The sequence below is a fragment of the Macaca nemestrina genome, chromosome 7 (assembly GCF_043159975.1).
Source record: "Macaca nemestrina isolate mMacNem1 chromosome 7, mMacNem.hap1, whole genome shotgun sequence".
Lineage (NCBI taxonomy): Eukaryota > Metazoa > Chordata > Mammalia > Primates > Cercopithecidae > Macaca > Macaca nemestrina.
This window is the reverse complement of record NC_092131.1, coordinates 59,455,882-59,473,172: the sequence shown is the minus strand read 5'-3', so window position 1 is coordinate 59,473,172 and position 17,291 is coordinate 59,455,882. Positions and strand designations below refer to the sequence as shown.

At 35.4% G+C, this 17,291-nt stretch overlaps 1 long non-coding RNA gene across 1 annotated transcript in view; it reads left to right on the top strand.

Annotated features, from left to right (window-relative positions):
• Positions 1–16,944, top strand: part of LOC139364098 (uncharacterized) — a 125,772-nt gene extending 108,828 nt beyond the window's left edge. Inside the window, exons 3-4 of the long non-coding RNA XR_011625367.1 lie at positions 16,522–16,700; positions 16,838–16,944. This is a non-coding gene — a long non-coding RNA (uncharacterized lncRNA). The remainder of the gene's footprint in view (positions 1–16,521; positions 16,701–16,837) is intronic.
• Positions 16,945–17,291: the final 347 nt, after the last annotated feature.

The following is a 17,291-nucleotide window of genomic DNA, read 5'->3' as shown; positions in this document are numbered from 1 at the left end:
AATGAAGCACTTGCTGTTTTACTCTTTTTGCTTGTTACTCAAAAAATACACTTGTGAATTACTGAGTATCTAACAAGACTTAGGGAAAGAGATCTGTTAGCAGTGAATTACCTGTTACTGGTTTTTACCTACAGAAAGTAGAAAATATGTTTGCTTTCTTTATGTATGAGTACTAACATCTCTTTACTCACTGTGTGATATAACTCAACAATGTCATTCCTACTGTTTTCATTATCACCAATAAATAAACTCTGATGAACTATATTAGTCCAATCACCAGACATTTCTGTGCAGATGAAGAATGTCATGATCATTACATTTAGTGGTTCAACTGTATGAGATAACTATAGAAGACTAAAATCAAAATAATATATCGACATATTCAAAACTATTATTTAATTAACATTTCAGAATTCACAATCTAATTCCAATTTTCCTGACAACATATAATCTATGCAAAAGTAATGCAAGAAGAGTAAAGCCCACAAGCGTAGAAAGAATAGACACTCTGGTTGTAACTTGGTGACTCCTTTCATTACATAATGAAACTGTTTGCAGTAAAATGAAACTGTTTGCAGGCATGAAACTGTTACTGTTTTCAGTAAAACAAACTAACTGCAAGAAGATAAATTATTGTTCTGATAATTTTATCATCAAAACCATAAAAGCTTCTTGCATTTTAAATTTATCTTTGTCTTATTTCTTCTCTCATCCTGTATGCTAAGTCTTTAGTAAAGTCTAATACCCTGCATAGTTATGTTATTAGCTAAACGTAGTTGACGATTATTTCAGGAGTTCTGCACTTGAAGACTGAAAACTTCTGTTTTTCTCCCTTAGTAAATACAGGATCCACATTTTTAAACATCCACTCCAATTATATATTCCAAATTAACACACCAATTATCTTTTATAACATAGCTTAATAAGTCTGAAATTAAAGGTATTTGTCAGTTGCTGGTTATAATTTTATATGCCAAATGGTTAGGTATAGTCACTAGGCTTAAGGGAGATAGTTATTATGACTTTATGAATTAATAAAGTAAATTAAAGTAAGTATCTATGCTATTATGGCACAAATGAAATTCTAAGATATGAGATAATGTCTAGTATAAAAAGCAAAAGACTAAGAATTTCAAAACTTAGATCTAGACATTATTAAACAACTGAGTGACTTTAGACAAGTTGTTCAAGTACTCACAGGTCCCACATTCTTCAGGTAATTCCTAGGTGTAACAGTTAGGCTATAATCTACAATATGTCTTCAAATTCCAAATTTTATTGATCTATGTATTGTATAACAAATATTTCCAAATCTGTTTCATTTAGGTAGATGATTTAGTTCACAGATTAATTGCATACTTTATAAAAATCTATTTTGCTATATGATGACTGAGTGGTGGTTATATAACAGAAAAACGTTGGACCATATTAGATGTATAAGAGGCATCTACCTCTTTTAATACATTCACCTACTAAAGCTAAATAGACAATATCCAATGATCAATATACCTATGGTTAGTATGATGGGTATACTTATGCAAGCAGGATTTCACATTCTCCTAACCTGAGTTGGCTTGAAATTAAAGAATTATACTATTATATACTATTTAGCAAAATAATTTAGAAATTCATAATGTGAGTATATTTTGAACTCATGGAATTAGTATCCCAGCAAACTTAATTACGTGAAATATTTTTAGGAGTTCATAAAAAAGTGAAGAGGAAAAACTCTTACAATAACCATTCATCATTTTTCTTGGGATAACAGCAGCATCAAGCAAAGTCCAGAAACTACTGACTCAACAATATGTATTATTCATGAATTTTTTCATACATTCAGTATTTTTATTAACTGCCTAATAACTTTACTAGTTTATTGAGATATATGAACTTATGGAAATTACATTATAGAAGAAAAGAAGAAAACATTATCAGGTCAATATTTAAATAAAATTGATCATTACCATGAAAGAAAACATAAAAGTATTTGATTTAGAGTAGGGATTTATCCTGGTTCATTTGTGTTGTTATAGAGGAACACTTGAGACTGGCTAATTTATAAAGAAGAGAAATTTATTTCTCACATTTCTGAAGGCTGGGAGTTTGATATCAAGGAACCAGAAGGTTCACTGTCTGGTGAGGGCCACTTCCAAGATGGTGCCTTGTTGCTGCGTCCTCGGGAGGACCAGAACTCTGTTCCCTCACATTGCAGAAGAGCAGGTCAAAATAGACCAAACTCCCTCTTCAAGCCCTTTTATAATCATTAATCCATTAATGAGGGCAGTCTTGACCTAAACACCTGAAAAGCTTCACCTCCCAACACTGTTGCATTGGGGATTATGTCTCCAACACATGAATTTTATGGGAAACATTCACATGAGAGCAGGATTTTAGAACAATGATGAGAAAATGATATTGAGGTGAGATCTGAAGTATACGCGCAAGTTAACTAAGCCAAGAGTTACAGGGCAGGGAAAAAGAGGCTTAGGAAACAGTTTTTTCAAATCTACTTCCTGAAGCTACAGGAAATACAGTAAACTTGAACAAGGAAACTACACCAATGTTGCTGAAGAAATTGAAACGAGATTGTGACCAGAACAAAATAAGGCTTGAGGAGTAACTTGGAGCCTTATAAGCCGTGTGAGCAGTTTTGTCTTTAATTTCAAGACCAATAGAAAACCTTTCAAAAATACTTGAAAAGGAGTATATTTCTGGAGAAAGTGATGAGTTTACCGTTGGAATATGTTGTGTCTAATCTACATTTAGACTTCCAAGTAAAGATGTCAAACGGACAATTAGAAACTGTTCATTTAAATGTATTTTCTGTTTTCTTAAGACAAAACAGTTTTAGAAGTGGAAAAGGTAAACTTCCAGAAAGTAGAATATACATAAATTCATGTAACATGAAATAATAACATACTGTATGGGTAAGAATTTAATACTCATGCTTTATATTAAAATAATCCATAAATAAAGCAATCAGTGTCGATCATAAGATAATATGTAAACTTATATTATCTTCAGGTGATCCTAAAATGTTTGCCCTAAGGCTCAACTTTTTTCTTAAGGACATATTACCTATGTCTTAACAAATATTACCATGCTTTAATCTAAACTAGAAATATTTCAGCCCTGTTTTATACTTAAATGTAAGTACTTTAAGTGTAAGGACTTGATTTTTAATTTTCTATTACATTTTAAAAATAATAAGAGCCATTCAACACAAGACGTGTGGTATGCATAGAGTTAAATGACATTTTGACTTTCATCCTTTTTTTTCAATACAATGAAAAACTCCAACATCAAAAGATTGGAGCAAATATAACTAAAATGATAATTAGTAAGTAAGTTAAAGAGAATTAATAATCCATGAGTAATTTGGGTCAGGAATTCTTAACGTCATCTTTTTAGGAATTATCCTGCTTATAACAGGTCCAAGGGTTTGCATGTTTGGAGACATAACAGGATAACGATTCATAGATACATAAAATAAATCTAGCTGATATTACAAATACAGCACACCATTTTTAAAAATGACTTTTTCTCCACAGATTTTCAAGTAAGACCTCAAGAACTGAGGCTTCTCCAGATATTTTATATCACAGTTAGCATGTAACTATAAATTATTAAGAGTTGCCCATAGTATAATAGATCAAAGTTGTTGCTTTCCTTTTAGAAGGAGTTCCTTACATACAAGTTGCAAATGTGGTTACAGATGGTGTCAGACTAGGTTTCCAAATGGAATCAGGAGCCAACTGAAATATAAATAATACTCATAAAATGATATTGGGTTTTTTTGTTTGTTTGTTTGTTTTTGAGACAGAGTCTTGCTCTGTCGCCCAGGCTGGAGTGCAATGGCGCAATTTCGGCTCACTGCAAGCTCCACCTCCCAGGTTTACGCCATTCTCCTGCCTTAGCCTCCTGAGTAGCTGGGACTATAGGTGCCCGCCACCACCCCCAGCTAATTTTGTTTTTGTATTTTTAGTAGAGATGGGGTTTCACCGTGTTAGCCAGGATGGTTTCCATCTCCTGACCTAGTGATCCACCCGCCTCGGCCTCCCACAGTGCTGGGATTACAGGTGTGAGCCACCGCGCCCGGCCTGCAGTTCTTTTCTTTATGGGTCTTTTTATCAAGGATTACCTAAATAATTATACATTGAGATTTGTCTTCCTTTGGTGAAGACAATGTCTATGTTCCAACACACACACAAACACATTCAACAGTTTCTCGGTGTTCTGTAGATAAAAACTAAGAAACGACATTCTGATGAGGGGAGAATACAGAGCAGGCTTGAGAGAAGCATGGGCTGTCAAAGGCCCTTAGACTACTTTGCTATTAAGCTCATTAGAGAGAATCTGTGAACACAGTTTGCTGCTCAAGATCCCACAAGAATAAACAAGTCACCTTTGTTCCCATTCTACTGCTGCACAGAATCCATCACTCACTTTAACTTCCTAACTTCCTCCCATTCCCAAAAAGGGTTAGACATTTTATAAACATCTGGATACATAGTACCCTTGGCATTGACATAAGCATTTTCATTCTAGGTGGTGGCAACAGAGAAACTTCTTCAAGGGGAATTTCATGAAACAGTGGCTTGGACAAGTAGAGTCACACAGTACAAACGGAACTGACAGTTTTCACACATAGGGAATCTTTAGGGACTCCCCAAAATAAATGAGGATATTTTTATTACGTTTGGAGGGCAGAGGTACTGAGGCTCTTCCTATATGGAGGTAGAGGTCATTCACCCAGTAAACATTTGGGTTACAAGTAATTATTCTCAAAAATTATTAAATAGCCACAACATCTCAGGCTTTACCAGCCCTCTCAGATAAATGTGGCCACCATCACAAAATACTCACCCCAGTATATTAGCTACATTTGGTCCCTTCCAGGATATTTTTGTTCTGTTTTGTTTTCCCATATTACTCATTATAAGCCACACAGGGAGGATTCTCTTTCTGTTTTCTTGGCTTGGGTTAGTCAGGGTTCTCCAGAGAAACAGAACCATTAGGATGGAGATATAGCTATCTATCTTTATCTATCTATCTATCTATCTATCTATCTATCTATCTATCTATCTATCTATCTATCTATCTATCTGGAATTGGCTCACATGATTGTGGAGGCTGAGAAGTGCTGAAGTCTACTGTTTGTAAGGCAGAGACTCAGGAAAACAAGTGGTGTAGTTCCAGTTCACGGCTGAAGGCCTACAAACTAGGAAGACTGATGATGTGAGTTCTAATCCAAGAGAACCAGAACTAGATGTGAGAACCAGGAGGCCAATGGTATATAATTCCAGCCTAAAGGCAGGAGAAGACTGATATCCCAGCCTAAGCAATCAGACAGAGAGAAGAGGAATTATCTGTTTCTCCACCTTCTCATTTCATTCAGGCCTTCAACAGATGAGATGATGTCTACTCACAATGGGGAAAGCAATCTGCTTTACCTAGTCTACCAATTGAAATGCTAATCTCTTTCAGAAATACCCAGAGAAATAATGTTTAATCAGTTATCTGGGCACACCTGGAGCCAGTCACGTTGACACCTAAGATAAACCATCACATGGCTATTTTCCATTTAACCACTTCTTCCCATTTTTCTGTCCCAATTGTGCTTTGGGAGAGTGACAATGCAAATTGTATTCTCTCCGCTCTTTTGCCAGTTGGCTTCCTGATGGACTTAGCAAACAGAGAGTCATCTGTAGATTTGAATGGAATAGGAAAGAGGACCCTGGGCAGTTCTTCTCTGCTCCAGCCCTGAATTTTTTACAGTAGCTGCCATCCTTCAGGACAACAGCTCCCACCAGGCAGCCTGTCCTTCATGAGTCACTTTCTGGACTCTGGAAATCCTATTTCCTCCACTTGTTCTCTCAATTTTAGGAATGTTAACATTTTAACATCCTTGTTTGCTCTTGCCCATGCTTCTGTAAATAGTTCCTTCCATAAAGTCTCCTCACTTGAACCTTCTGAAGTTAATTCCATTTGTTACAAAAACAAACATGTTGTCAAACCAATTTATTTCCCTCACAACCATTGATGACTAAGGTGACACCATGGAGTTTCCTCACCTCTGCTTCTCACTGGCGCTACACAAAACTTAGAAGTCTACTCAGGCTCTTGCGTTTTGGCCACTACAGCAGCTACCATTACCTAAGATGGCAGCTGGGCTCAATGTTGTAGAAACAGGAACATAAACATAAAGCTTCTATCCCTGATTCTGGAGATTTTTCAATAGTTTGCTGCTCTTTTGAAGAGACTCTGGGCATTTTCTTTTGGTGGTATGCTTAACTGAACAACAGAGAAAGGAGTGAGCTGGGGGAAGAAATGATTTCAACAGTGTTGCTTGGGTAGAGAAGTATTACAGCTTTTCTATTCTTACTGATGTTGCATTGTTCCTGATGTTGGGCCATCAAGAAGAGTCTGGCAGTAAGTTAAATATAAAATAGTGTGTTTTTAAAAATACAATTAATTCTGGAGGAGGAAAATATAATACTATGACTTTTAGTAATCCTTTTAAGGAGAGAAGGCAAAAAGCAATGTCTCTCTTTTTACACAAAATTTTGAACAAACAAGCATGCTATACAAGGGACAGAAAATTGGTTGCAAGGTGTAGCCTACTCAGATGAGAATGCACCTTATTAAGATACTGTTCTCTAAGAGGTACTTTAAAAAAATCAGTTTTATGAAAATAAGCAGTAGAGGCTGAGCCCGGTGGCTCATGCCTATAATCCTAGCACTTTGGGAGGCCAGACGGGCAGATTGCCTGAGTTTGAGAGTTCAAGACCAGCCTGGGCAACACAGTGAAACCTCATCTCTACTAAAAATACAAAAAATTAGCCAGGCATGGTGGCATACATACCTGTAGTTTCAGCTACTTGAGAGGCTGAGGCAGGAGAAATGCTTGAACCCAGAAGGTGGAGGTTGCAGTAGGCCGAGATTGTGCCACTGCACTCCAGCCTGGGCAACAGAATGAAGCTCCGTCTCAAAAAAAAAAAAAAAAAAAAAAATCTTAACTGAAAGGACTATCTGTGCATATGTGCATATATTTATCCATAGCAAGTCTTCAGGAGTTTATTTTATTTGAGGTATGAAAAAAATTTTAAGAGGGGTAGGTGTTGTTGAGAGTGATTAAATGAACACTGTGTGATAAAAACTCTACATATTTAGACCAGAAAAAACAAGTAATGCCAATTCTGAGGTGTCAAAGAGAATAAAACCTTTTTGAAAAGCCTTCTCAAGTCCCACAAGATTAACTTAAATATCCCTCTTATGTGTTATCATTGCACCCATGGCAGCATTTGACACTTCCACTCATTACCTGATCACTTGCAAACTTTTTCCACAGTTACAGCATTCTATGCCAAGCACATCGCATGAGCTAAAGAACATGAAGAATAAATTAAATAGTTTTCATGTAATAGACACCAGTATGATTTTTTTTCAATCTTTTCTTGCTAGGAAATTGAAGAAACTGCCTAGCTAACAAAAACGCCTCAATTCTGGACTCAGTAATTTCTTCCTCAACAGTGTTTACATGTTAACTATTGCTTACAGGATAAAGGCTAAAGTCTTGACATACAAGATCCTTCCCAGTTGGATAATACCTCATCTGTACTTTGTAGCAGACATGCAAAACCCCAATTTTAATGGGGTTTCTTTATACTTCCTTGCATTGCAAAATATAATTCCTCTATATAAGATTTCCTACCCCTTCATTTGTATCAGATTTCTACTGACCTGGCTAGGTCCTACTCTAATATTCCTTTCAGTGAAGTTCACACCCAAGAAAGATATAGCTTATTTCCCCTTAGAGCTTTATGTTTAAATTGCCAAGACCTTTCTCAGAGAAGTTGGGTCTAACCAAGTCTGCAAAAGGAAATCTGTTTTGTAGTCACTGTCCCTCAAACTTCTGCTATTCCCAAGGTGCTGATTAGCCAGATATCTCGTGTCTATTCCTTGGAGTGCTGCCATTTCATTCTGACTGTATTTAGAGTACACATTATCCCCAGAGTATAAGGAAGGTGAGGGGCAGAAAGGGGGGGAGGGGAGGGAAGGGGAGGAGAGGGGAGGGAAGGAGAGGGAAGAGGAGGGGAGGGGAGGGAAGGGGAGTGGGGAGAGCAGAAGCCAGAAGCCGGAGAGGAGAGAAGGGAAAGAGAAAGTGATCACCTATTATTCTTATCTCTATTTGTAGATACACCCAAACCTTTGAGTATTTTACTTTCCCATATTATCTTATTAATTTTTCACATAAGCTAGTAGTGATGAAAAGCACTACTTAGAAATCTGGAGATAGCCAAAATAAATCATCCAGTGCACAGTTTTTCATTCTGAGAATGACTGATTTAGCTAAAACTAGATCTGGACAATGAGAAGATTTTTTACACTGTCTATGAGCACACCTTTGCAGGAAAATTGACCATGGCTTCAGCCAATTAATTTCTTAAAAAATAAAACATACATTGTAGAGAACAAATTAAAACTCACTCTGTTTTCTATTAAAATATATTTGTTTCTCTTTATTAGGTCTATAAGATGCTAACATGTAATAATGACATTATTTGTTACTTGATATCTAATTGTAGTCTTTGCCAACATGTTTTCCATTTCATTATGGTGGGCTTTTCACATTTTTCAGGAATCTATGCACTCACTAGAATACTATTAGAAACACATTTTTTCTGACACATTCATGCATGAGGTTACCAAGAATAGAGAACAAGAGTGGATAAAAATTTGCAATAAGACTGGTCTTTAAATTAATTGAACTGAAAGTTGAGAAAAAATTAATAAAAGAAAAAAGACTAGGCTGCAACAGGTTCAAACATGGAAAATATTTTCCTAATTTATAACTAAAAAATCTTCTTCCTTCACTAACCTTTTTTTTTCAGTGCAGTCTATTATGTCTTAAACTGTATAGAAATTAGTACTGATTGACTTATTAAGTCTGTCAAAAGAACCTGTTTGCATTTACTATCAAAGTTGTATTCAAAGACCAAATAATCTGATACTTCTCTACTCCATATTGGAGCCCTGTGAAAGATACTAAAAGAGCATCTTCCTTCCCAGAGCATCATGCTTTTTATTAGATAAAATTATCTACAGATTTCCTTTATAAAGTATCATCAGATCTCAAGTATTATATAAGTAATACATTATTAAATATTACATAAACACATAAGGGGATTCTAAATTATATGCTACTTCAGGAATACAAACATGGATAACTTCAAGTAGGTAAAAATTCTTTACCAAATTATTCACTGAGTGGTATACTTAAAGAAACTCAAATATTTGAGGAGGATGGGGCTAATTTTATGGATATTTCATATTTATAGAGAGTCATTTAGAACATATTTTTCAAAATACTGAAATCACCTCATTAACTTATGCAACTTCCTTTTCAGATATTACTGAAAGAGATGATGGGGGTGGGGGGAGAGAGAGAGAGAGAGAGAGAGCGATGATAGATAGGTGATAGATAGATGATAATGTAGAGAGCTAAAGAGGGTCACAGAGTAGTCAGCTGATTTACACAGCTGCTGAAAGGGGCGAGTCCACAAACTGGAACACATCATTGATCCATAGAATCTATGGCAATACTATACCATAGTATGCCATAGCTATGGCTATACCTACAATTCTCTCCTCTATTTTCAGCATCTCCCTAGGGTTCATACAGTTTTATAAGCAATAAAAATAATCAAATATAACATATTTATATCTGTATATTTCTAATTTAAAGTGACATCTTTTTTAAGAAAGTCTATAAAAAAGTAGTAGTCACATAAGCCACTCTCATATATGTCTATTTTTTTCCCTTGTTAAGAGCAACTTTATCATTACCTGTTTGGAAAGCAGATTTTTCTTTAAAGGAAAATCTTAGTATTTTCTCTCCTATATTTCTTTGTCTTAAACCAAGGAAGTTGGATTAAGTAATCTTTAAGGTATCTTTTGTTTCTAAGATTCTCTGAATCCTACTCTCACTGGGACCAGGGAGGCTAAGGAAGTAAGGAAATGGATCTGAGATGAGTAAAGAAGGAAATAGCTATTGATCTGGGCCTTGAATCATGGGCAGATTTTTGACAGCTGAAATTAAAAATCAATCCCACCATTATAGGTGCAAAGGACAGCAGAAGCAACTGACATGGAAGTGGAATAGTAAGTAGACTTATAAAGAAGAATCATCCCAGTTAGGGTGGAGCCTTGGAAGGTCTCTCAAATTCTCTCTCTCTCTCTCTCTCTCTCTCTCTCTCTCTCTCTCTCTCTCCCTCCCTCCCTCTCTTCTCTCTCTCCCTCTTCCTCTGTCTCTCTCTCTCTCTCTCTCTCTGTGTGTGTGTGTGTGTGTGTGTGTGTGTGTGTGTGTGTGATCTCTCTCTGTTTCAACAAGCACTCTAAATGAGTCTGGTATAGATGTTCTACAAATGACACCAAGTGATAATGAGAAGGATACAGAGGTGGTGGGATGCTGAATAGGTTAATAAACAATTCAACACATTAGAGGAGCTCAGTAGCTCATGACAGCATTAAGCCAAACTCCTCTAAGAATCTCCTTTTTCCCCCTATTTCTTTTTCATGATTTAAGCATTGGCTTATTATTTCAGCCTTGTTATTCTAAGTGGTTTATTATTCTTGATGAATAGTGAATTATTCTAATGGTGCTTATTATTCTCTTCATTACAACTTCAGGCTGATTAGGAGTGAATAGCTGCTAAGGAGCCTTTCCAATAGCAAAATTAGATTTCTATAATTTTATGGTGCTTATTTTTCAGTATCAGTAATTGTTCTGGAATTTTCCATCACTTAACAATCCCTTTCTCTGTTTTAAACTGCAGAGATATAGTCCAGTGATTACAAAATAAAGACATCTCTTTATGGAGTAAAAAGAATCTTATTTTCAAATGACTCTATATTTAACATGATGTTTCACTTTCTAAAAGTATCTCACAAACCTGTTTCATTTATAATAAAGAGAGTATGGCAAAGATGATGCAATGATACTCCCATGGTTACTTTATGATATGGCTATACAAGTCTTTGCCTTGCTAGGATGAACTAGAGAGACTTCATACTTTTGCTGATACTCAGGATTGCAGACACTGTATGTCTTCCCTTCTTGCTTGCCTGCCTGCCCTATGGACTTCAGACTTGCTTAGTCAGCCCTTTAATACACTGTAATTTGTTCATAATGTATGTATATACATATGAAGAGAGAAAGAGCGTGAACTTCTGCTTCTCTGGCAGAGCCTTAATGCCATCTTCATCCCCAATGTTATTATTCTGTTATAGTATTTGCATTCTGTTCTATAACAATAACTGTCTTCCTAGTTTCTCCATACGTTAACTCAAATATTGAAAGCACTGCTCTTTTGTGTTATCTTATGTGGAATTCAGTACTGGGATTGAGCATATGAGACAGAATATATTATTTTATGTTGTTAGAGTAATTAATTGCAATGCCATTAGAATGGAGCAGCTCTAGCATCCTGAGTTTCTCAGTAAGCAAAGCAAAACTCGACTCACTGTGAATGGTCACAGCCTAGGAAAAAAAACCCAAGCTTAAGTAATCAGAAACTGCCAAGTAAATTCTAACCAGAGATTTTACCAATTAAAATCCATGAATTAACCTCTTATCTCACTAGGGACTTTCCACTTTAACCAAATATATTTTTGTCTTGCTTCCTCACACACTGTAAGAGTTTTTCCCTTGTATCCTTTTTGTGGAGTTCAAACCATTTGTGGTTTGGAGCTGCCTGATTCAGGAATCGTTATCTGTTCAATTACACTCTAAAATATTAAGGTGCCTAAGTTAATTTTTTTAACAATGGTCATTAAGTATTTGCTGTTCAAAGGTACATTATTTAAAAATGGAACAGATAGGAAGGCCAACATATGGGAATTGCTATTTAAGTTATCCTTTTATCTATTATTATCAAGGAAAAGTGTTTCATGTCACTGATCACGCTCATAACTGATTTTCTGATTTTCAGATCTCAAGCTTGTTCATTTACTTTTAATCATACTACAAAAAAAAGTACTTGCTTTATTCCACCCCTCATTGTATTCAGCCTTCTTATTAATAACAAACTTTTTTTGTTTTAAATCACACTATTCATTTTCTTTCTTAGGACATTCTCATGGGGTCTTCATTACATAATTTGGACTACTTTTATTGTAGCCTGTTGCATGCCTGTCATCTACGATTTCATCTCATTGCCGATCTGAATTATTCTTTTTTTTTAAAAAAAATTTACTTTAAGTTCTGGGATACATGTGCAGAACGTGCAGGTTTGTTACATAGGTATACGTGTGCCATGGTGGTTTGCTGCACCTATTGACCCATCCTCAGAGTTCCCTCCCTTCATCCCCCATCCCCTAATAGGCCCTGGTGTGTGTTGTTCCTCTCCCTGTGTCCATGTGTTCTCATTGTTCAACTCCCACTGATGACTGAGAACATGCAGTATTGAGTTTTCCGTTCCTGTGTTTGCTGAGGATGATGGCTTCCAGCTTCATCCATGTCCTTGAAAAGGACATGATCTCATTCCTTTTTATGGCTGCATAGTATTCCATAGTGTATATTTACCACATTTTCTTTATCCCTTCTAGCATTGATGGGCATTTAGGTTGGTTCCATTACTTTGCTATTGTAAATAGTGCTGCAGATGGTTGTAGATGTGTGGTGTTATTTCAGAGGTCTCCTTTCTCTTCCATTGGTCTATATATCTGTTTTGGTACCAGTACCATGCTGTTTTGGTTACTGCTTAATTATTCTTATACTGCTACCTTTCTCTTTGTTGTAGTCCTCTTTGTCGTTTTGTTGAAATACAAACAGTAATTTTCTTTTTTTAGAAAAAGACTGTGTATACTAGATTTTTTTAATTATTGTGTATGTAAACAAATGTCTTTATATTTGAAATTTGGAATATTAATTAGCCACTTGACCAAATATGATAAAATTTTGTGTTTAAATACTTTTGACTCATAATAATAAATAACTTATTTCAAATTCTTCTAGCATTCTTCACCAGAAGTCTGATGTCATTCTCACCTTTGTTCCTTTGAAGACAATTTAGTCTTTCGCTTTAGAAGTTTGCATACACACTAAAAATAACTGAGGGTCCCAGTTGCTCCACATCCTCACCTCAGCTTAGCACTGCCATTCTAAGAAGAATGTGTAGTCTTTGTGGTGGGTGGTTATTGTTTCATTTTGGTTTATATTTACATTTACCTAAGGACTTTTAGCATCTTTTTGTGTGTGTCCTTTGTGTCTTTGCCATGCATATGTATTCTTCAGTGAAATGTCTATTTAGATATTTTATCCTTTTGAAAATCAGGTTGGTTTTTGGGTTTTTGTTAATAACTTGTAAGTATTGAAACCGCATCCTGGATACTATATGGAATATACTATACAGATACATAAGCTTGGATACATCTCAAACTCAACAGGTCCACGACTGAACTCAATTATCTTCTTTTCTCTCCATCATAGCTGTTCATCTTTCAGTTATTCCCATCTTGGTAAATTACCCAATCAACTACAGCTGTTGAAAGAGGCTTGGTTTCTAGTATTTTCCTCTTACCCAACATCCAATTCGCCCTTCAATCTTTTCAGAAAAAAATACTTTTTTTATAATCAATGACTCCAATCTAGTTCATGCCAAAATTATTTGTCAGTTACACTACTGTAATTGCCTTCAACCTGGTATCTCTTGTTTCAATAGTGCCTTCCTACGGAAACCAGAATATTTTTAAAGACACATAAATTCCTTGCTGTAACCTCTTTTCAAAGATAGCTCTCTTGAATTACACTAAATTCCAAAATCAACCATCATCTAAGTAATCATTCCCAAAATCATACATATACCCATGCTAATTCACACTTTAGGATGCATGAAAATCTGGAAAGTTTGGTAAAGCATGGATTTCCAGAACCACCCCTATGGATTTTAATTTTGTAGTTCTGGAGCGGGAAATAAAACAAGCTCTCCTCAATGCTGGTACTGATATCCATGGATCAAACACCCAAATCTACATGACCTTTGTCTTTCTACAATCTCCAGTCCCATGTTCATCTGCCACATGAGTCTTTTTTTCTATCTTTTGGATGTGGCAACCTAAGAATCTGAGGAAATTTTTCTCTCCTTTCATTCTCTCCCTAGAATCTCTCCACATGTCCCAGGCTGCCTCTTTCTCATTATTCAAGTTATACTCATAGGTCATCTCCTTGAAAAGCCCACATCCTTAGAATCCATTCATAGTCAAGTAACTGGTTATTTAATAATTCTGTAATTATTTTCTTACTAGTATTTATCATCATTTGAAATTATCTTATTTGGTCATTTATGTTTTCATTTGTTTCTTGACCACCTCACCCCTAGAAAATAAATGCCATTAAGAAAAGGACAGTGCCTTAATCAAACTGTTTTTTTTTTTTTTTTTTTTTTTGAGACGGAGTCTCACTCTGTCGCCCAGGCTGGAGTGCAGTGGCCGGATCTCAGCTCACTGCAAGCTCCGCCTCCCAGGTTTACGCCATTCTCCTGCCTCAGCCTCTCGAGTAGCTGGGACTACAGGTGCCCGCCACCTGGGCCGGCTAGTTTTTTGTATTTTTTAGTAGAGATGGGTTTCACCGTGTTAGCCAGGATGGTCTCGATCTCCTGACCTCGTGATCCACCCGTCTTGGCCTCCCAAAGTGCTGGGATTACAGGCTTGAGCCACCGCGCCAGGCCCTCAAACTGTATTCTAAATACATAGTTTTGAATATGCTCAAACTTTATGGAATTTTAGGATGTCTGAAGAATAGTGGCAGGAGAGAATTTTAATGAGCTAGGCGGAGATTAGCTCATTTAGGGATTTGGGTAAAATGCTCACACTCATCTAATAAAGCATAACAAAAAGATATGTCACGTAAGGACCTATTTCTAGTTCTCCTCCTGGATTTTGCCTATCTCTCTCATTTGGCAGTTTTGGTCATCTGTACATTTAGTAAATTGTACAAGCTTGATAAGCACTAACTATTTGGAAAGGATCCAGAAGCAGTAATGAAGACAAAATGTTGAAGAAATATATTCTAGTATTTCTACGAGTGCATGTGACAAATTTCTTTGTGATAACTCCAGTTGTAAACACAGGAGAGTCATGTAGATTATAACCATAGGCTAGTCACCTATGCATCTCTATAACTGAGCACTTCTTTATCCTAGAACTGCAGGTTTAAAATGTTTTGCTGGATCTTGTGAAAGTTCAATCATTTTGGATTAGGATAACACTATGAAGCAAATTGAAATATCAAATGGTCATCAAATCCCTACTAGTGGAATGGTCAAAGAAATCTCAATCATCAGATATCACTGATATTAATGCTATATATGGGCATGGATTTTCCCTCTATTAACATCACCACACCTCTCCTATTTAAAGTAACAACTTACGAAATTATAAAATTTTGAGACCTAACATTGGAACTTCAATGATAAGTAAATTGTTTCTTGTTTTTTTTCAATTTTTTTTTAAAACCAAACATAGGAGTCATAATTATTTTAAATCAACTTAAAATTGGTTGCAAGTGTGAATAGAAAACTTAATTAGATATTAATTTTTTAATTTTGAATTAATTTGATTGCATTATTTTCAGCCTGCTTTTCGTAGTTCCAAATGTTAATGAAAAATGTTTTATACATTCATGACTTAATGACTGCTATCATTTCCAAGTATAACAAATGTAGACTATCAGCAAATATCACATAGCAATGATCAAAATCAGTAATTGGGCTACTGTTTTTTAAAAGAAAAAAGGTGTGTATTAGCTCAAACCTAACACTGCTATGGAAATGTTTTTTTTCTCTGTTAAAAACTCAAGAAAGCATTCAACCAGTAATCCCCCATTCATGTAAGAAAAAAAGAAAAAACATGAATAAATTTACAACTTTATATCTCACATAAATAATTTAAAGTATGGTATATAGTCAAAGACATAGGACATGAGATTATTCTCTCCATTGTTCTTATATTCATGCTAGTTATCTGAAAATTTGATACTTATATTTTATTTGCCCCATTCTGCAATACTCAATAGGCTATTAAAAATGTTTGATCTGATCCACTAATAACAAACTTCAATAAGATTGTATTTCAAAATACAAGTATATATGAAAGTGAGGACAATGTCCAGTTTCCTGAACTAAACTTTATATCAATACAAATAAACTGCAATTGCATTCTCTGATTTCAACCCGTCAAATCAGCAAACAAATAGGACTATATACATTCAATGTTTGACTTCAATCTTGAAGAGATGAAAATGTTTCTACTCATTTTAAAATGTCAGCTTTCTGTGATCTCTCAAGAGACTAAATTATAAATTGCAGACTAAGTATATTAAAGCTTTCAAAATGTGATAAACAGAAAGTTTTGATGTTTCTGGCCTCTTAGGAAGCATTATGGCTATCTTATATCATTGTTAGATTAATATGCCCATACTCCTCTAATCAAAATTTATGAAAGTTTTACTTTCCCCCATAGACTTTCAGATCACAATGGAAAGCTCATCACATGGAATTATTCAGCCTCTTTGGTCTGGAAATGTGAACACACATCTACACAATTTTTTCACTGAGAGGACATGCTGGTTTTAAAGTCTGTCTCCTATTTTCAACAATCGAAACTTCATTTCTATGGAAACAGGACACGATAGCCTGCAGGTAATGTTAACCCAGCCTCTAATGCTAGTGCTAGTAGCTGACTTCCATTTCTTTTCCCAGTGAAAATAGATGTCAAAATGGTTAGGACCAATGAAAGGTCTTGCGATGCTTCTTATTAAAAACTTATCTTATTTCAGTTGATCGAATTTCTTCAGAAACAAGATGCTGAAGGCAACCAGATATTGAGAATGAAACTACCAGCTCATTTTAACTCCGAAGTGTCAGGCAAGTCTATGAATAAACTGCTAGATAAAGCAAAAGAGCACTGAGTTTTGGGTTCTTGAAATATTGAGGCATTACACATAGAAAAAACTACATTTAAAACATTAAACTTTTTATTTCATTTTAAACATTTTATTTTAAAACTACATTTTAGGTACTTACAACAGAAAGAGACTTGCATATTATCTTTTAATACTTTAATCATAAAAGTATACAAATGGCCTGGTACATGTAATGAAATGTGATCTCAGAGTACATTAAAGATAATCTAATCATTGTTCCTATACGTTAGCACTAGAAGGGATCCTTTCTCTTATGTGTTAACACCTGTTTTTCAAAAGAGTGCCTTGTGGCATTAGTTAATGGTAT